Source organism: Schistocerca nitens, chromosome 3 (genome assembly GCF_023898315.1).
Source record: "Schistocerca nitens isolate TAMUIC-IGC-003100 chromosome 3, iqSchNite1.1, whole genome shotgun sequence".
Taxonomy (NCBI): domain Eukaryota; kingdom Metazoa; phylum Arthropoda; class Insecta; order Orthoptera; family Acrididae; genus Schistocerca; species Schistocerca nitens.
In genome coordinates this window covers 259,690,934-259,713,001 of record NC_064616.1, presented here as the reverse complement: position 1 = coordinate 259,713,001, position 22,068 = coordinate 259,690,934, and positions in this window count along the sequence as shown.

Sequence of the window (22,068 nt, the reverse complement as noted above, 5' to 3'; positions counted from 1 at the left end):
TCATTTCTGTAAGCATTCCATGTAGTACAATCACGGTGTGAACTATCCACATTTACTGGAACCATCAAAGATGAGTATCAAATACTATTTCTCCGACAGTCGTGTGAAATAAATTATATCCTTGCTAACACCGGCGAGAGTGGTTATTGTATAATGGCTAATACAAGTTGCCCTGGCTTTTATTTCTCAAGATTTTCTTTTTTAATTTTGTTTAATTGGAACTGAAAAATATTTGTGTTCAGGTGGATCGAGGATTTAAAATGCTTTGCAGCGCAGGATCAGAGGAAATTTCTAATCAATTTTGTAAAATTATTGCTAATATATTTCATAAATAGTTTTAAAACTGCTAACGAGAATTTTTGAGTATCTAACAAACTTCAAGGAAGTAGATTGTAGATTTAATTGACATTTTGAAGTTATCCAGCTTGGCTGTTTTTCATAAGTATTCAGTTTAATACATTTTGCAAGGACTGGCAAATTTCGGCCTTACAGGAAATTTTCAAGCTCAGTCTACAAAGAAGCAGATCTAAGGTACAACAAACACATTTGTTGTATCTTTGAACTGTTTCTTTACAGACAGCGCTTGAAAATGGCGTGTAACACCGTAATTCGCCAGTCGTGCAAGGTTTAATAAATTGAGTACTTCTGAAAGACAGTCGAGGTGTAAAACTTCAAAATGTCCTTTAACAAATACACAGCTGTGGTGCCCCACGTGAAGAAACTGATGGAGTTGGTAGACTGCTTTGCTACTGTTTCGTACGCACAAACAAATTCAGTCTCACATCAGTATTTCACAGCAGACATTGGCAATAGTGTTGATAGTATTATCTCCTGATCATCACACATGTTTCGAGATTAAATAAGAATCAAACCATTCGATTAGCTCTTCAAACCAAATATTGGAGGGATTTAAAGTTCTTATAATGCAAACGTGTATATATTTTAAACGAAGTTCGTTAGAGACAGAGCATTATTTCAACTGGATCAAGAAGCGGTCGTTATTATTTTAAAGAATCGACGTGGAATTATGACGCATTCAATGTCTTGCTTCCCTCGTTCTGAGTGATGATGGTTTATCAGCTCTTATTTTTAAATGCGCATTAGGGAAGGTAGTGAGAGAGTGGAGAAAACCCATTACTACTAAGGGTATCCAACTAGGAAGAAACCCAGTTAAAATCACCATAGATTGTCTAGCTTTTACAGATGGCATGATATTAATCACTGACTCACCGTATACTGCCGAAGAACATATTACAGAACTAAAGAAACAAGCAGACAAAACAGGACTAAAGATGTCATTTGAAAAATCACATTTCGTGACAAATATCAGTGATACCCTTCAAATCTTGAAATTCATGACAACACAACATCTAAAGTAAAGTGTTTTAAATACCCAAGAGAATGGCTAACAAGAAACACAAAAAGGAAAGATGGCTCTAGAAAATAGAGTACATAAAATGGAAAGGGCATTCCAAATGACAAACAACACCTATAACAGAGAAACTTTGTCCTGGAACATAAAATTAAAAAACTATCAAACAGTAGTAAGGACTGAAACACTTAAACTAACAAGATTAGGGGATATTGAAAAACTGGAAAAAGTTGAAAGAAGAATTCAACGGAAAATATTAGGGCCTAGAAGAAATAGTAATGTTGAAAAATACAAATTAAAATCAAACAGAGAGCTCTACCTGAAAATTGAAAATCAAACTGTTGTAATGAGGAAAATAAGATTACAGTTCTGTGGGCACATTTAACGAGTGGATAATCACAGATTAACCAAGCAAATCTTAAACTTACTAAACAGCTACAAATTCAAACTCACAAGGTCCAACGAAATAGACAAAGATATGAAAAACACAGGAATTAGAATGGACATAATGGATAACGGAAAACTTTTTAGAGAAGAAACAGAAAAGGCATGATTTCAGGAAAGAAAAAGATCTGCAAAAGACAGAAAGTTGATACAGGAAGGAAAGGAACGACGATCTCGAAGGATGAAGGAAGTTCGGGAGCGACGAAAATTAAACACAAAGAAGCAAAACTAAAGTTGATTTATCCTACCCTCAAAACGGTTTTTCGAGTAAATATGTTTTAAGGCATATTTCACTCATTTCCTCTCTGTCATTATTTCTCTCTTTTACCTATTGTCTAGTAGTTCCTAGCCTTAATTTCTGATACGTGATTAAGCTCTAAGCGAAGCAGGCAAGGTTAGAGTTTAACGTCATGTCGACATCGAGGTCGTAAAGACACGTAGTACAAACTCCGTTGGTTCAGCGGAGGGGAAGAAAAGTTGCCGTGCCCTTTCAAAGGAGCCCTACCGGCATTTACATGGAATGATTTAAAGAAATCGTGCAAAACGGATACGTAACAAGCAATACAGAGGAAAAGAAAGCTCTATAAAATATAGTATATAAAGTAGGTCAGGATGGTCGGATACGGATTTGAACCGTCGTCCTCCGGGAACGCGAACCCAGCGTGCTAACCACTGCGCTACCTCTCTCGATAGATAGATTCTGAAGGAAAAGTACAAATGAAGAAAACTGTCTTGTGTGCCTGAGAATAACATTTTTCGTTTCTATTTTTTGAAAGCCCACCTGAACTATGTTTTTACCATTGTACGGTTGCCAGATCGGAAAGTACAGCAGCGTCTCGAAGTTAATCTCTCTCTGCAGCGCGTCGATGACTGCTTTCCTACGGCACCGCATTGCGTTATTTTGTACTATCGGTCATATGCACAGCAATCACTTACTTTTTTTTTTAAAAAAATATTTTCTATTCTTTTAAAGATATCTTTAGTATTATGGAACACTTTATGATGGAATATTGTAAGGGCCAATAAAGTAACTCATGAAGAATTTTTTTTTTTTTTGAGTAAATGAAGACAAGTGAGAACTGAAACTGCACTTAACGTAAAAAAAGTTCTGTTCATTCACTATTTTGCTTGAAATGATGACAAAGTACGACTTTCAAGTCTGGTTGCATCATAAGATAACTGCCTATAACAAAGAAAAGACGTGAAGACAGAAGATCGTGGTGAACATCTTGAGCAAACCATATTGTGTAAGTATTAAAAAATCAGTATGTGGGAAGGCGAAAGGAAGATTTAGACTGTTGGAGGGATTATGAAAAAGACACTGCATCTGTAAAGGAAATCGCATTCGAGACGTTAGTGCAACCAATTCTAGAGTATTGTTCCAATGTTTGGAATGCTTAGTAAGTAGACATGACAGTAGACGTTAAATGAATTCAGACATGTACTGCTGGGAAACACCCGGAGAATTTAAATGGAAATCCTTGGTAGAAAGACTATGTAGTTCTCACGGTACCCTGTAGGGTAAATTTGGATAATCTATTTTCGCAGAAGCGTCCGCTTTCGCACCTGAGTGTTCAGAGCATCTGACTGCCATGCGGAGGATCCGGGTTTAATTCCCGGTACTGCCAAGAATTTTTCCGTCAGGTGAGGAGTGGAACGGTCTCGACTTAGCCTCGTGATTCCATGTGAGGAGCTATTTCAATGAGACGTAGAGGATCCCAGATCTGCAGAGCCGACAACGGCAAAGAGATCGAGGTAATGATCCCATCCAATCCACACTATATCTTAATGACGCCTGGAAACAAGTGTTTTCTGTCACTTGCATCCTTTTTACAGTTGTCTGATCACCGTGACCTTGCGTACTGAACAAGTTGGCATAGCTGTCAGATCCTAGCCTAGTGTCAATCCAGGTGCGCTACACTGGACTTCCAGTATTCCAGGCGAGAGCTCGGGTGGTGATTTCAAGGCCACAGGCATTTCCTTCCCCCAGCCAACTCAAATTAGTGCAGCTGCTTCGTCTCTAATGGCCCCGCAGTGGCCTGGATACTAAACCCTAACAAGAAAAAAGAATGCTTCGTAGATACAAACAGAAGTGATAGAGAAAAACATGCCTAATTCCTAATGTCGTTAAGTTTAAAAAAGTGACAAGAGAAGACAATTTGCAACGGAAACTCTTTGTCATTTTACCTGCAAAAAATCACGGAATTCAGATACCGGTTTGTCAGTTGGTAAGCGTGAGAAGAGAGATATCTGTCACATCAGTTTCAAACGTAAGAAAAACAAAAAAAAATATCTACTAGCAAAAACAATGATCTTAGAACGAGATAAATGGCTGGCAGTTACGAAAGGCCACGTCTGAATAACAAATTTTTTAAAATCTTTAGAGTGTCATATTTTAAGTTTTTAATTCCGTCCACCACTTCACCATACTTTGCCGTGAGAAAGATAGCGGTTATGAAACTTTCTGTGGAATCTTGTTTGTCTTCCACATCTACGTAACTTTTCTGTCTGTGATATCACTGCAACCCTCACACATCTAGCCTACCTTCTCAAAAAGAAAATGGAATCTCGCACCAACATAAGCAGTTATCACTCAGTATAAAAAAAAGGGCCAGTCACATTTAGATTTTCGATCGTTGGCGTAAAATTACTTTTCAGAAAGAAACCGCCGGTTTCGTGTTCCAGCCTTCTCCATTACAGCTTCAATTTCCTCTCATCGATGTCAACGGAAGTCATTACTTTCATCATTATCTTTCCCTACCACGCTTCCTTTCTGCCTTCCTTCCTTCTTCTGTCTCTTTGTACAAAACCCAGTTTCTAAGCAGTTTTACTCACTGCGTTCCCCTCATTTTTGAGTTAATTCGTTCTGGATATCTCAGAGGGAGTCTCACAATTCTTTAAGTAGTACACACAATACAGTAACGTAGGTTTACGTATATTATTCAAAAGTGTAACAGAATATTTCATTCTTTCAACCTACTTTCTTCGCCTGTATTTGCTTAGGCAGAACACCTTTCATATAGGTTACTCTTCATAAATTTTTGTGGAGTACGTACAAGCAATTTGCGAGGGCGTGCTTCAAAGTAATGCCTCCGATTTTTTAATGTGAAAACTCTTGAAGCCTTTTAGATAAAACAAAAGTTATTAATATTCTACATCCTTATTCTTCGATTCTGCATATTTGCAGGCCTCTGACACTAGCAGGTCCCGAACTGTAATTTGTAGTATGGCGGTGTGTGACGTAACTATGTCGGTGCGTGGAAAACAGCGTGCTGGAATCAGTTACAAATTCGAAGATTTCGTGCACACATAACGCTCTCCTCCAACATGACAATGACAGACCACACTCGAGTGCTGGACATCTGCAACAACCCGTTGCATTGGGTTCACTCTCATCTATCATCCTCCATACAGTCCCGACTTGGCCCCACCTGCTTTTCATCAGTTTCAAAAACTTAAAGAACAGTTTCGAGGACTTCACTTTTATAATGATGAAGCGGTTCAAGCAGAGGCTCCGTCAACAAAGTCGAACATTCTACAGTGACTGTATAAACAAACTAGCTTCTCGTTGGGAGAAATGTGTTCATCCTAGGGCGACTATGTTGAGAAATAAATATGTAGACATGAAGCATATAGAGGTAGAATTATAATAACATTTGTTTTATTTTAAAAGCTTTAAGATTTTTCACGTAAAAAATAGGTGGCATTACTTTTCAAAAATGATTCAAATGGCTCTGAGCACTATGGGACTTACCTTCTGAGGTCATGAGTCCCCTAGAAATTAGAACTACTTAAACCTAACTAACCTAAGGACATCACACACACCCATGCACGAGGCAGGATTCGAACCTGCGACCGTAGCGGTCGCGCGGTGCCAGACTGTAGCGCCTAGAACCGCTCGGCCACCCCGGCCGGTCATTACTTTTCAGCACGCCTTCTTAGTAACGTCATTTTATGTACATTATTCTGCAGTGTGACACAAAGTTAATTTTTCAGGCTTAATTTCTTTGCCTGCAATCACGCACGCAGAATACTTTTAATATCGGTTATTCTTGTAGTTATTATTATGTCTTCTAAGTTTCTGTTAATTTCAGCTTCTTCGTGAGCCGACCAAATGTTCTACAATAAACCACAGAACCTTAGCTCAATTCTCTACGAGCGTACGAGATGTGAAATCTGAAAAGAACGAGTGGTAACGTGCAGCCTGTTCTCAGTTGACACTGTCAACTACGAGGCGCTATTATCCGGTAAACACGGTAGCGTAAATCTGAAAGGTGACACTTTGATTGTGACTTGAAGCGAATGCGATGTCATGAGAATAGAAATAATTCTTGTTAGGGCGTGTGTTTTATGGATATTGGTTTTCGATGACTGGTTTGTGTACGTCATTTTCGTGACGTCAGGTGTCAAAACAGACGGGTGTTTCGTCGTCATCAGTATTTGCCTGTCACCGATACGATGATACTCCATACAGTCGACTTTGTCGGTGATCGTTTTCCTTGAATGGTGATTGAACGTCGGGTACCCACGACGTAGTATTGATAAAATTCCCTGATAATGCATAGCTTGCCTGTTCTTATATCGACTAACCCACCGACACTCAGTACACCCTAGTCAAATGTCACGCCAAACTATTCCATTCATGGGTTTACAGGAGCGCTTCTACCGAAAAGAGCAGTTATCTCTTATTCAGTTGCTCATGAGTGTACCACTGTAAGTCTTCCGCCTCGACATGTGACTTGCTGTAAGTCTACCCACAGGAAATCAGTTAAATACAGTATTAAGCAGTAAGTCGTAGGAAGACACGGATTCACTACCTGTCTAATAATGCGTGTGAAATTCATTGTCTTGAGTATTGCCAAATTACTGTGTTAGCATCATTTTCCAACCAACATGAGCATAAATGATTCAAATGGCTCTGAGCACTATGGGACTTAACATCTGAGTTTATCAGTCCCCTAGACTTAGAACTACTTAAACCTAACTAACCTACGGACATCACACACATGCATGCCCGAGGCAGGATTCGAACCTGCGACCGTAGCGGTCGCGCGGTTCCAGACTGAAGCGCCTAGAACCGCTCGGTCACAGCGGCCGGCCAACATCAGCAGCTGATGTTAATATATGTGTAGCTTGACCTGGAAGTGGAAGATATTTACATTACTAAGACTTACGATATGGCAGTGACTGTGTTATCGTGAATTACGATGCAAACTTTGCATCGTAATTCAGAACAACACAGGCTCTCTAATATCACATTTATCCGCCGACACTGGGCAAGAGACTTTCAAGTAAAATGTCTCACCTGTATTGGAATATACATAATGGATGTACGAGTACAGGTTGTAGACCCGTGGTTGATGAGATATGGAAGTTTGGGTCTAGAACACTAGTCGTGTACGGATGGCTAAATGTTAAGGCGACCGCCCACGACAAACGAGAAATCCGAGTTCGAGTCCTGGTCAGTACATATTTTCATTGTCGTCATTCCATTCTACAGCTGATGGTTATTCATATTAGCGATTGCTAATACATTTACTGCATTACTAGGATTTGGTCGATAATGCCCAAAGTTAAATTACAAACCTCACTGCATTGTCTCATGGGATTAAGGCGTGTCACGCTTTTGATGGTTATTCGTCCGTCGGGTGGGGTATAAAGTACGGCGGCCCCTTTCGCTGTGCTCGAGATTCAGCTTTCCCTGCCTCTCTTACAGTCATCCCAGCGAGTAATGTCAAAACACCTTACTTTTGAACCTTTGGTAGATGAAAATTCTACTGACGAATTTTGTTTGCTGTAACATTATGCTATCAGAAACTGCAACTAAGACGAAGCACTGAAAATCACACCCCTACATGGCTTGTTGTTAGTTGCGAAATTAAGCAAGAATAAAAGCAGTGCGTCGTTACCGACGTTCTCCAAGAGCTGCACGGAACTACAAACAGACGTCCAGAACCGGAGCGTCAGTTTTATGCTATTAAGCGCTGTGGGGCTATCCAGCGTGCACCGCCATTATTTGTGGTGACGCAGCCTTTGCTTAACAGCGACCATCAACGCCGCTTTGTTCCTTGCTTTTTTCGTTGCCGACAGCGACCTAATGCAGTGCACCTTGTTCCCGACCGCTGTGGCAACGCTCTCTCAAAATCTGAAAACGCGAATACTGTATACCGTTTTTAGTGCGTGCAGTTTACGTCACGCATATTAAACCTGCACAGTACACTGCAGATCCTGACGGTAGCGCACGTGTTTCTACGTTTTATTTCCTTTTACATTATGAGAGATAAATCTGTCGTTTAAACACTGCTGGTGTAATTTGAGGCACGCTCTGCTTGTACCACACGTTGTATTTTGGAAATGCATAATGTTTAGAAGTACTGAAATTTTAGAAGTACGTTGGTATCTTCTGATGGTGAGATCTGCCAGTTCACCTCCTTTCAAATGATACAGCTCGCTTGCCACACTTGAATCACTCGGTCTTATTTGTTCATATTACCCTCCTCAGTGTTCGAGATCCCAAACGCATATTAGTGAAATGCCATTGATCTGGTGGTGCCAAAAATTTTCATCAACAACGTTTGATCAGCAGGTAAAGAAGAGGTTCTGGCGAACGGTTCCTGCTCACCAGACAGCACACCAATGTTCTGCGTTTAATTTCAAACCACTCTGGAATATCTCACGGAATGAGGGGCTTGTGATGCTACTGACGTGATCCGTCCGTCAGGTGGTGACGTTCCATTTGAACCCACCGCTGACTCTCCGAGAGAAGTAAGCTATGTGGCAGCATCTGGTTCAACCTTATCTCTTCTATTGCATCGTCATCAACAGTGTAGCACTCATACTCTTCAGTGTCCTCTACACTAAACAGGCTCAAGACTCCTCACATTTAGACCGATAATGTGGCGTAATATGGAATGCATTGCACCAGGAAGTGCGCCACGCGACTTAACTATCGATTTTGTATGCCATGTTTGCTCGGTTACTATTTGTCGTGGTTATAGTGTTCAACTGTGTCTTAAAAAGTGCTGTAGTACTAGATAGCACGTACATGCACTGGAAGTACAGACTGGTATTGTACTGTGTCTGGCATTAAAACAGTGAAGGCTGTTATGCTGCTGTACTGATATTCATTAACCCCGTTGGATAGTGAATGGCTCGATGTTCTGTCCAGCTCTGCTGTTTAAACAACGGGGTATTAATGGATCACTGGCTTTTGCTTCTGTAGCTCTTGTACTCTCTCTCTCTCTCTCTCTCTCTCTCTCTCTCTCTCCACCCGAACAGGCCTCGGAAGGCCGAACGCTACCGACAGACCACCGTGTCATCCTTAACCAATAGGTGTCACTGGATGCGGATATGGAGGGGAATGTGGTCAGCACACTGCTTTCCCGGCCGTTATCAGTTTTCGTCACTGGAGTCGCTACTTTTCAATGCAGCTCCTCAAGGGATGAGTATACCCAGCTTGACAACAGCGCTCGGCAGACTCGGATGGTCACTCACCCAAGTGGTAGCCAAGCCCGACAGCTCCTATCTTCGGTGATCTGACGGGAACCAGTGTTGCCACTGCGTCAAGGCCGTTAGCAACTCATATAGAGGGTAGGAAAAATAAAAGTGGCCTGGAAAATATTTCATGCACCTTCAGATAGGAGACCCAACTTACATCATCCACTTGCCTAACTTGGGTTGCCTACCTTAAGAAGCATGAAATATTTTCTGGGTCAGTTTTACTTCGCCCATCCTGTTTTCCGGAAACGATTTAAGCATCTCTTTTCTCTGATGTTTCTCGCCACCACTGCATCGTCTATCTGCCTGATGAAGAGGAAAATGTGAGTCATTGGAGAAGGACACCTATCCATAATCAGAAGAAGTCTACTTTCGAAAAAATTCGTATCGTCGTAAGCGTGGGGTGACCTTTGTTCTCCGGCCGGTGTGGCCGAGCGGTTCTAGGAGCTTCAGTCTGGAACCGCGCGACAACTACGGTCGCAGGTTCGAATCCTGCCTCGGGCATGGATGTGTGTGATGTTCTTAGGTTAGTTAGGTTTAAGTAGTTCTAAATTTTAGGGGACTGATGACCTGAGCTGTTAAGTTCCATAGTGCTCAGAGCCATTTGAACCTTTGTTCACGTGGTCTATTAGCTGCGCAGTGCAACGAGCACATTATGTCGATTGTATGGAAGGTAAATGGTCAAATTTTGTTTAGAGGAAGAATTCTAGAAATATGTAGCTTATTTCTAAAGGAGGCCACATTTGCAACCGACTGCAAAACGATTCCCCAGCCACTAACGTACATCTCGCGTAAGTCCCTTGAAGATAAGATAAGAGAACTTAGGGTTCGTTGAGAGATAGACGACTATTTCTTTTCCTTCGTTCCATTTGCGAATAGAATAGAAGAAGTACTAGGTACCATACGTCATTCATCGTATAGTGGGTTGCGGAGTGTGTATCTAGGTGTACAAGGTCCGTCTGAAAAGTTCGGTGAAGGTTCTGAGAAAATAAAGGAACCAAGAGCTACAAACGAAACACCTTTACTGGCCTACAAAGTAATCACCATCAGTTGCAACACATTTCTGCCACTGGCTGTCCAAGCTGTTGGAAATTGCCAGCAAACGTGAAACGTCCCGTTAGAAAAATTGTGAATGACTGTGCTGGAAAACCTCTTACGTTATTTGATTTTCAAACAGCTGAGCAAAACTGAACGTACTCGGACATTTCTTTCTTTACTTATTCTGATCATCAATAAACTGACACACAATATTTTTTTACCGCAATGCAGTCTGACTTTCAATAATCCCTACAAAAGAATGGCCCTGACTAACAATAACCTATACCTTTCATGAATCACTTACCTCACAAAAATCTTCGTTACTCGAACTACTGCAATACAGCGAGCGCCAATACTGCCAGCTAAATAAAAGATTCTAACTACTGAAGGCACTAACTACAGATAGGCATAGTTAGCAAATGAAAGATTTTGATAGAGATCAAACAATGTATTTACCTTAATAGCGTTCAAAAGTCATTGACATCCAATTAAACAAATTTCCTTTTTCTGACGGACACACGTCCAGATCGTCCGCTCAAAACTCTGGCATCTCTCTCCCCACATCCACCATTGCTGGCGGCTCAACTCCAACTGCGCAACGCTACGCGCTGTTCACATCCAACTGCCAAACACTACAATAGTGAATATTCCAGCAATGCCAACCAGCCACAGACTGCACACAGCACAGTCAGTGATTTTCATACAGAGCGCTACGTGGCGTTACCAACATAAAAACCTAAACAGCCCACTTACAAACGCTTCTTGTGGGTCGCTCTAAGCACCGTGGTCACGCTTGTTGGATATCCGCATCGTTACAGTACATGACACCTGGTGCCACGAACACGATCTGGAGGCCAGGCGATAGTCAATGGCGCGATTTTCATCGTCTTCCCCGCCTCCAAAAAAGTCATCTGACAAAATTCAACATTAAAATTACGTTGTTAGCCTTTTTCGACAGCAAGGGCTTGGTCCATCATGACTCGAGGGAGGTGGGGAAGACGATGAACAGCATACTACTGACCGCCACTTGGTGTGCGGATCGTATTCGTGATCGCACCTTAAAAAAATGACACGATATTAAACAACGTTTAAGCACGGTGCTTAGAGTGATTCCGTAAGATGTGTCTGATGACAGTTTACATCTGGTTTACAACCGAAGTCAGGACTCAGTTGTAGCTAATGGTGATTACTTTGAAGACCAGTACAAGAATTTATTTGTAACTCATATTTCTTTTTTCTTTTTTTCTGTGACCATTCACAGAGATTTTATGTGCCATCTGGCAGATGCAGACAGAGATATTGGTCGCACTTTTCTTTATGCTCCGTTATAGTTGTTGGACATCAACTGTGCACGAAGGGCCACCGTTAACACAATGGTTGTGCCTAAAGGTGCCACTAGTTAACACATCATGCATTTCAATCAGAGAAATGAAAGCAAGAAGAAAGGTACAGAAACAGCTCTGTTCTTACGCTGGAGTCATATGGTAATCTTTTGTTTTATTCGAAGTAATCGCTTCCCTTTCCTATGACAGCAATGAGTGAATCGCATACATGAGGTTCCCAGTAGGTGTCAGAAATTATCTCTCTATACTCGTTTTAAACTCGCCAGCGAGTCCTTTGACGAATTTCCCTCTCCGTGTGCCCGTAGATTCGACTCGTGGGTTTCCGCCACTGCTCACTTGTCATCTGAGTGTGTTGTCGGGTACAAGTAGACTCGAGTCGCTCAGGAAGGAGTGCGAGTACACGAGTTTGCACTTATAACCGCTGGCTTGCTGTATTTCCGTTACAAATGTAACCGTTTCGAAAGAAATGCGACATCGAACTGTAAATTACTACTGATTTATTTCACACAATCAAGATTAAGGCTTTATAGTCATTCTCGAGTGCAAATTGAAATGTCACAAACTATCCGGCCTGACTAAATGACAGCAACAAGTTGTATACCAGCAGAGAAACTGATCGATCAGCAAAGGATTTTGTTCTGTTTATACATACATTTATATTGATATATCTTTTTCGAAGAACGCTGTAAATTTATTTTAATATTTTTTGTTTTGTGTTTTTTATGGCCTTCATTGGAACACTCTAGTCAGTTATACAAATATTTATCCAAGTTGCTGTTATTCAATAACGCAATTGAACAGTACAGTTGTTATACAACGATGATTATAAATTATTATTATATGAAGGGTGTTTTGTTCTACTGTCGACGCTATACTTCTTCAGTCTTTCAGATATTTTCTTTATTCCTTCGTCTGAGATCACTTTACCTCTAGTCCTTTTAATGTTTAACATCTATTCGGAGAATGTCTAACAAGTTCGTTGACATATTCACGCTTTCTAGGCGTTACAGAGTCGCTAACGACAGTCCCAGAAAACATGACATGGGGATGAAGTGCGATCACTAAATGGTGATTATTTATTAAAATAAATCACAGAAATGAATGATAAGCTACACAACTTGGTACCAGCCCGTAAACACAAGCTGCCATGAACAAATGATTAGGGCGCTGATAACTTCGTCGTTGTGCGCCTGTGAATCCCAAAAACACACACACCCCAAATGATACGGAAATAACGCACTTTTTTGTCGTAGGGATATAACAGTGACGTTGTTCTGTGCCTAGTTTTCGTTTGATGCAGCAATTCTTTTTTATCGCCGTGGAGGTGGAATAAATAACAAAACGATTTTGTTTGCATTGGACGAAAGTTCTATGTTTTTCGTCTGAAGCGTTGACTACAGCGCGAAACTTATTCCAGATACCACATTTACTGTTACTTAGATTGCATCAATTAATTTTCGTCTTACATTCCCCACGGTCCCACAAAACGCAGCTTCGTTGAGGGCCATCTGATCGCAACAATTGGTCATTAAGCTTTGTCAGTGCTACTTTACAGACAGTTAAAAAAAAACGTGTCAGTCATTCCACTTGGGACCTGTGAAAGGTACATTAGTTTATTTCTTTTAGTTGTAAATATTTGTCATGTATTTTTGTTTTTCTCACATTTTCTACATCCTGGAGGACCTCCTCACTGCCGATTAATTGGAATGAGAGTAAATCTAATCTACTCTAAAGATCGCGTACTATTTTTCTGTACTTACAATAAGTCACGACTATCCTCAGATTCCTAAATGCTTCAGTAAGATACACCAGGTCACGAGTGAGAAGCGACCGCAGTGCCACAATTCTCAGACTTAGTGATACTCGCTGAACTGCAGCGGGAACGATGAAAGCCCGTTAGCATCGATGTATCAGCGGGCCCTTGATTTATGAAGTATACAACCAGAAGATTAGATTCATACTCTAATCTCTGTTTCCCATTCCCTTATACAGGTTGGTCAGAAACAGCTGAAAATCTAGTAACGGTGTTGCACGGTAGATTGTGCTGAGAAACAATTGTTACGAAAAAAAATCGATCATTGCGCTGATTCCGAGTCAATTAGCATTGTAGTTAGGCAATCAGGCCGCTGCCTGCCCACCAGATGCACATAGTGTCACGTGTTCTCATAGCGTAGATGATAGCGCACGAGACTATTCCAGGCTTCGATGCCCACTATCGCCCCAAGTCCAATTTTTGTATCGCTCTCTTATTTTGTTTTAGGAAACTAAACGGCCGCGGTGGCCGAGCGGTTCTAGGCGCTTCAGTCCGGAACCGCGCGACTGCTACGGTCGCAGGTTCGAATCCTGCCTCGGGCATGGATGTGTGTGATGTCCTTAGGTTGGTTAGGTTTAAGTAGTTCTAAGTTCTAGGGGACTGATGACCTTAGATGTTAAGTCCCTTAGTGCTCAAAGCCATTTGAACCATTTTAAGGAAACTAAATAAAGAATTTCTTTGACGACACGGTCTCTGGCGGGCCGCTTGACTTTTCGCGTGCAGCAACTTGATTGGCTAACTTCATTGCGAATTAACTTGGAACCGGCGCAATGTATCGAATTTCTTTCTTAACAATTATTTCTCAGCACAACCTACCCGGAAACACCCTTGCAAGCTATTTAGACTGTTCCTGACCAACCCGTACTACTACTCCGCCATTCACTTCACGAATGACGTTGGGAGACACCACAGTACGTAAAGCACTGAACTCGCATTTTGGAAGAGTCGAATGGCTATCCAGCTTTAGATTTTCCGAGGTCTCTCTAAATCGATCAAAGGGAATTTCGTAGACCACAGCTATAGAAGCGTAAGTAACTGTGATTTGTGTTGACACATTTTCATGATCTGAAATAAATTCTAAAATTTGCTCAGTATGACCAGTTTCAGGTTATCGAGCGACCGTTAGAAAGAATTAAAACAATAAAATGTGATAAATAAAAATTATAGTTGTGATTAACTACTGTAGGAAATTTGTAGGATGGCTACATTGTTTGTCATGCAGACCCTAGTGACAGAATAGTGATAAAAGGAAAAATCCCAACAAAAATAACTATATAACACAAAGCCATCAATAAAGGAAAATAAAAAATACTGATGAAGAAAATAGTTTTTACTAGCGAAGATGCGCCAAATGCCAAACACGGCCAGAGTTGTTTTCCTGGTTAAGCGCTTCTTAATTTCAGTGTTTAGTGCTCGTCATTTTCTAGGCACTACTTGTTCGACGTGTAACTATATGGAATAAAATTGTAGTAGTATCGAAAATGTAAACGCGCCTGAGGGTTGCACTTCCAAATAATCTGGGCAAACAACTGTCCCCCCGGTAATTTCCTCTCCTCCTCAAAAGAAACATATTCGTTAACTGTGCGCAATAAAATCTTTGCCGAGAATGGTCAGTCATTTGCACAGGAATGTATGGCAGCAGTATTTCATCTGCTGCTGACATAGGAAAGCGTCTCGGCATCTTAAATGAGGGAAACAGTTGCTCATGCAACATGTAATTTCCTGAGGGGAATCTAGTTTCCAGTACTCATAGTCCTCAGCACATAGATTCGTGCTTTGCGGTAGCATACAGATAATGTGCAGTCCAATCCGGGTGTGGTTTCTAAGCCATTTTCCTTATAAACGGTATATATCGGAGTTTGGCATTCTGATCTCAAACACAATTCTCACAATGAAGAGTGACATTAGAGACCAGTCTACAGTAATAATCATAATTTGTCAATAGTATATCACCCCATTATTCTAATTACATAACAACGGGTAAGATCACTTTGTGTACAGACATCACGCTAAAGTTTATAGGAAAATCGAAATAAAACTGCCTGAAACACTAACTTGTAATGAACTTCCAGACTGAAAGTACATAAACTTTATTATAATTTGTTGCCCCCAAAGTGGGTGAAATTCTTAAACATAACTTATTATTCGATACTTTAAATAAAATGAAACCATAATGGCTTGAAACAAGTTCACTCCATGAGGATCTTGAAGGTAGCTCTATTCATCAAATCAAAAGATTTAACCTCCATGCTCACCCTGCCCCCCCCCCCCCCCACCACCATCCCCCCCTCCTCTCTCGCTAGTGGGGTGGCGCCTCGGTTGTGGCACCCGACGAATATTGGGGTGTAAGGGGTACAAATTCCTGCACGACCATCCAGATCAAATTTTTCTTTAATTTCCCCGCATCACCTAATTCACATACCTCCGATATAATTTTTCATTAGTTTCCCCAAATCACGTAATACGAATAGCTTCATATTTCCTTCAATATGCCACATCCTTACCTAATTCGAGCTTTTAACGTCCCCAGTTAACGGGTCGTTAAACTCTAGCGTCCTTAGCTCCTATCCTTCTCTGGAAACAATAGAAAATCAGCTACTACTGAATACTAGCCTCGCGCTTTCATTCTGTGACATGGAGGAAGTGAGAATACTCGTTAACTTGACAGCATAAATCGTGGTAATACATTGAGGATAGTAATTTCAGTCAACAGGTTCCAGCTGTAGGACCACTGCCATCAAATGTGTCTGGACTGTGTTAATGAACTGCAATACTGCACGGCAGAGCTGTGGCATCAAAATTATTTTGGGTAGCTTTTGGGGGCCTTCGTACCAACATTAAATGGTGGTTAGCTAATAATACGTGCACCATAATATGATTACCAGCCGCGCGGGGTAGCCGCGTGGTTTGAGGTGTCTTGTCACTGCCCACGCGGCTTTCGCCGTCGGAGGTTCGAGTCCTCCCCCGGTCAGGGGTATGTGTGTTGTCCTTAGCGTAAGTTAGTTTAAGTTAGATTAAATAGTGCGTAAGCTTAGGGACCGATGACCTCCGCGGTTTGGTCCCATAAGACCTTACCACAAATTTCCATTTCCATAATTACCACTGCCTCCACGAGACTGATTGCTGCCTGTAGGCGTTACGGACACGTGACGCACCAGGCAAAGTATATAAGCGGAGCAATGAGGAGTGGAGTACCATTATAGCAACGATATAGCTAGCAAATGGAGCTGTGGATCGATCTTAACGCGTTGCCTAGTCGGATGACTCACGTTTATCGTTACACCAGGTCGTTGGCCATACCTAGAGACACTGACATCCAGGGCATCGACCCTTGCGTCATACACTGTACCACAGACGCAGCCCTGTGGGGCAGTATTCTGCTGTGGAAACAACCATCTGAGCTTCTATGGGACTTGTGATAGTAATCGATGGCATCATGCTAGCTGTGGACTAACAAGGGGAGGCCGCCAATTGTGAAATTCAGATTCGTTTCATACTGCGCATAATAAAAGCTCATGGCCAGAGGTGTAATGTGGCAAAGCACCAAGATGCACTTCTCAGCCGTTGTCGAGAAAATCGACAGTTAAAAGAAACCGTTGCGGTGAAATACTCTACGATCAATTATTTTCTACAGCGTCGTGGTGCAGCGGTAAGCGCTCGGGTTCGTAATCCGAAGGTCGCCAGATCGCCAGATTTGAGAGGGTTAGCTGCCCTCTGTAATAAAAAAACTGAGTGAATGGATCAAAAACGAACTTCAATGGGCGTCAGGTGACGTCCGCCACGAACATTTGAAACGAACAAAATGAGATTTAAAAAAAAAAAAAAAAAAAAAAAAGATCGAATCTCGCACCATGCAATTTTTTTAAATTAGTTTTTTGTAGTTCAAATATATATATATATATATATATATATATATATATATATATATATATATATATATTATAATGAATTGCTTATGCATGTTGGTGAAGGCAGATCGCTGGATCGCTCTCCAATTGTACCGCCTCCATTTTTCCGTTTGTTTAACAGGGTGTACCATAGCTCTCCCGTCCGCACTGATTTTCGACGATGTTATAAGTTGCGCTAGGGACCGCATCTACATTCTTTCGAAGTTAGCAGGCAACTACGCTGTTATGCGGCTGCTCGTTTCGGCCCATTCAACATCTGTCCTTCAAGTGTAACGAGCGAGTAACGGAGTTTATATTTCATACCTGCCACAGCAAATTTGTGTTCGTGGGGTCTGTGTTCTAATTCGAACGTTTGACTTACGCTATACGTATTCGTTTCGGAATATCGTTTCTACGTCTTCCATTAACTATACGTGGTTAACATTATGAAGACAGTTAATAACATTTGTGAAATACAACTTCGTTTGCGGAAAACATAATGATGTTCGAAGTCGCCAGTTTTTCCACGAGAAACGACTTTCAACAACTTATTATATGCATAATTGTTGCAACTGATTGCCGGGAATTATATATATATATATATATATATATATATATATATATATATATATATATATATATATATATATATATATATACTCCTGGAAATTGAAATAAGAACACCGTGAATTCATTGTCCCAGGAAGGGGAAACTTTATTGACACATTCCTGGGATCAGATACATCACATGATCACACTGACAGAACCACAGGCACATAGACACAGGCAACAGAGCGTGCACAATGTCGGCACTAGTACAGTGTATATCCACCTTTCGCAGCAATGCAGGCTGCTATTCTCCCATGGAGACGATCGTAGAGATGCTGGATGTAGTCCTGTGGAACGGCTTGCCATGCCATTTCCACCTGGCGCCTCAGTTGGACCAGCGTTCGTGCTGGACGTGCAGACCGCGTGAGACGACGCTTCATCCAGTCCCAAACATGCTCAATGGGGGACAGATCCGGAGATCTTGCTGGCCAGGGTAGTTGACTTACACCTTCTAGAGCACGTTGGGTGGCACGGGATACATGCGGACGTGCATTGTCCTGTTGGAACAGCAAGTTCCCTTGCCGGTCTAGGAATGGTAGAACGATGGGTTCGATGACGGTTTGGATGTACCGTGCACTATTCAGTGTCCCCTCGACGATCACCAGTGGTGTACGGCCAGTGTAGGAGATCGCTCCCCACACCATGATGCCGGGTGTTGGCCCTGTGTGCCTCGGTCGTATGCAGTCCTGATTGTGGCGCTCACCTGCACGGCGCCAAACACGCATACGACCACCATTGGCACCAAGGCAGAAGCGACTCTCATCGCTGAAGACGACACGTCTCCATTCGTCCCTCCATTCACGCCTGTCGCGACACCACTGGAGGCGGGCTGTACGATGTTGGGGCGCGAGCGGAAGACGGCCTAACGGTGTGCGGGACCGTAGCCCAGCTTAATGGAGACGGTTGCGAATGGTCCTCGCCGATACCCCAGGAGCAACAGTGTCCCTAATTTGCTGGGAAGTGGCGGTGCGGTCCCCTACGGCACTGCGTAGGATCCTGCGGTCTTGGCGTGTATCCGTGCGTCGCTGCGGTCCGGTCCCAGGTCGACGGGCACGTGCACCTTCCGCCGACCACTGGCGACAACATCGATGTACTGTGGAGACCTCACGCCCCACGTGTTGAGCAATTCGGCGGTACGTCCACCCGGCCTCCCGCATGCCCACTATACGCCCTCGCTCAAAGTCCGTCAACTGCACATACGGTTCACGTCCACGCTGTCGCGGCATGCTACCAGTGTTAAAGACTGCGATGGAGCTCCGTATGCCACGGCAAACTGGCTGACACTGACGGCGGCGGTGCACAAATGCTGCGCAGCTAGCGCCATTCGACGGCCAACACCGCGGTTCCTGGTGTGTCCGCTGTGCCGTGCGTGTGATCATTGCTTGTACAGCCCTCTCGCAGTGTCCGGAGCAAGTATGGTGGGTCTGACACACCGGTGTCAATGTGTTCTTTTTTCCATTTCCAGGAGTGTATTAATGAATTGCTTATGCATGTTGGTGAAGGCAGATCGCTGGATCGCTCTCCAATTGTACCGCCTCCATTTTTCCGTTTGTTTAACAGGGTGTACCAAAGCTCTCCCGTCCGCACTGATTTTCGACGATGTTATAAGTTGCGCTAGGGACCGCATCTACATTCTTTCGAAGTTAGCAGGCAACTACGCTGTTATGCGGCTGCTCGTTTCGGCCCCTTCAACATCTGTCCTTCAAGTGTAACGAGCGAGTAACGGAGTTTATATTTCATACCTGCCACAGCAAATTTGTGTTCGTGGGGTCTGTGTTCTAATTCGAACGTTTGACTTACGCTATACGTATTCGTTTCGGAATATCGTTTCTACGTCTTCCATTAACTATACGTGGTTAACATTATGAAGACAGTTAATAACATTTGTGAAATACAACTTTGTTTGCGGAAAACATAATGATGTTCGAAGTCGCCAGTTTTTCCACGAGAAACGACTTTCAACAACTTATTATATGCATAATTGTTGCAACTGATTGCATGTGTGTGTGTGTGTGTGTGTGTATACACATTTGAATTACAAAAAACAAACCGAGCGAGGTGGCCCAGTGGTTAGACACTGGACTCGCATTCGGGAGGACGACGGTTCAATCCCGCGTCCGGCCATCCTGATTTAGGTTTTCCGTGATTTCCCTAAATCGCTCCAGGCAAATACCGGGATGGTTCCTTTCAAAGGGCACGGCCGACTTCCTTCCCTAATCCGATGAGACCGATGACCTCGCTGTCTGGTCTCCTTCCCCAAAAACAACCAACCAACAAAAAACAAATACTAAAAAAAATGCATGGAGCGAGATTCGATCCAGCGACCTTCGGATTACGAACCCGAGCGCTTACCGCTGCACCACGACGCTGTAGAAAATTGTGAATCGTAGAGAGTATTTCACCGCAACGGTTTATTTTAACTGTCGATTTTCTCGACAACGGCTGAGAAGTGCATGTTGATGCTTCGCCACATTACACCTCTGGTCATGAGCTTTTATTATGCGCAGTATGAATCGAATCTGAATTTCACAATTGGCGGCCTCCCCTTGTAAGTCAATGTGTGACGTTACTTAGCACTAGGTCATATACGAGGGCTCGCTATAAAGTAATGCCAGCGAATTTTTTATTCTGTTCGAAATATCAGTTGAGGTATTACATGTCATGCATTTTACTTGGTTGATGCCCCCGCTTCGCTGACCCAAGTTGCCGCTAGAGGGCTCAGAATTGTAACGCGTAACATGGTGGTGTGTAACGTAACCACGACGGTTCATTAGAAACAGGGTGATGTAATCGAGTTTCTAACCGTAGAAAACGTTCCTCCAAATGATATCGACAGAAGAATGAAAACTGTACACGGTGAAGATTTTATGGACTTCAGTAATGTGCCACGTTGGGTAGCTCGTGCTCGTAATGAAGGATACGGTAGTGCTTAGCTTAACGTGTGTGGCAGAGCTGGGAGTGGACAACCGTGTACAGCAACCGACGAGACTCTTCGGAAGCGGGTTGACGAACTTATAAGAGAAAATCGTCGGATAACACAGGCGCAGCTCTCAGGTAAGAGTGGCATTTCTCGAGAGCCGAGCGGGCTAGACGCGCGGGCTCAGGCACCTCGCCACGGTTCGCGTGGCTCTCCCCGTCGGAGGTTCGAGTCCTCCCTCGGTCATGGGTGTCTGTGTTGTCCTTAGCATGAGTTAGATTAAGTAGCGTGTAGGCCTAGGGACGGATGACTTCAGCAGTTTGGTCCCATAGGAACTTCTTCTTTCTTGGCTCTACAGCTCATGATGAGCCTTGGCCTTTTCTACAATTTCCTTCCATTTTTCTCGGCCCTTTGCCAATACTCTCCAGTTTCTATAACCCATCTTCCTAAGATCTTCAATTACTCTATCTTCCCATCTGGCTCTTGGTCGACCGCGTCCTCTCTGCCCTCCTGGCTTTCCTTGTAATATTCGTTTTGGTACTTCTGTATCTCTCATGCGAGCCACATGTCCCACCCACCTCAGGTTGGATGACTTCACTATCCTTCTGATGGGTTGGACTTTGTATGTAATATACAACTCATGGTTGTATCTCCTCCTCCATCTTCCTCTTTCACAGATTGGGCTGATAATTCGTCTAAGTAATTTTCTTTCAAATGCATCCAGTGTTTCAATATCTTTAGTTGTTAATGTCCAGGCTTGAGAGGCATATGTAAGTACTGGTCGTATAAGTGATTTATACAAAGTTAATTTCGTGGTACGAGTCTGGAGACTTGAGAACAGAAGTCTTGTTAGGGCAAAATAGGCTCTGTTGGCTAGTATTAATCTCTGTTTAATTTCATAGGAGGTATCATTTAGATGTGTAACTGTCGAGCCCAGATACTTGAAATGTTCAACTCTCTCAAATGTATAATTGCCCATTGTTATTGCATTTGGCATATTTTCTCTATGTGCTTTTCCAGCTGCCATATATTTTGTTTTTTGTTCATTAATAATTAACCCCATGTTCCTATTGGCCTGTTCAAGAGCTGTAAATGTCTCTTCTATTGCTTTTTGGGTTCTTGCTAGTATGTCATCTGCGTAGGCCAGT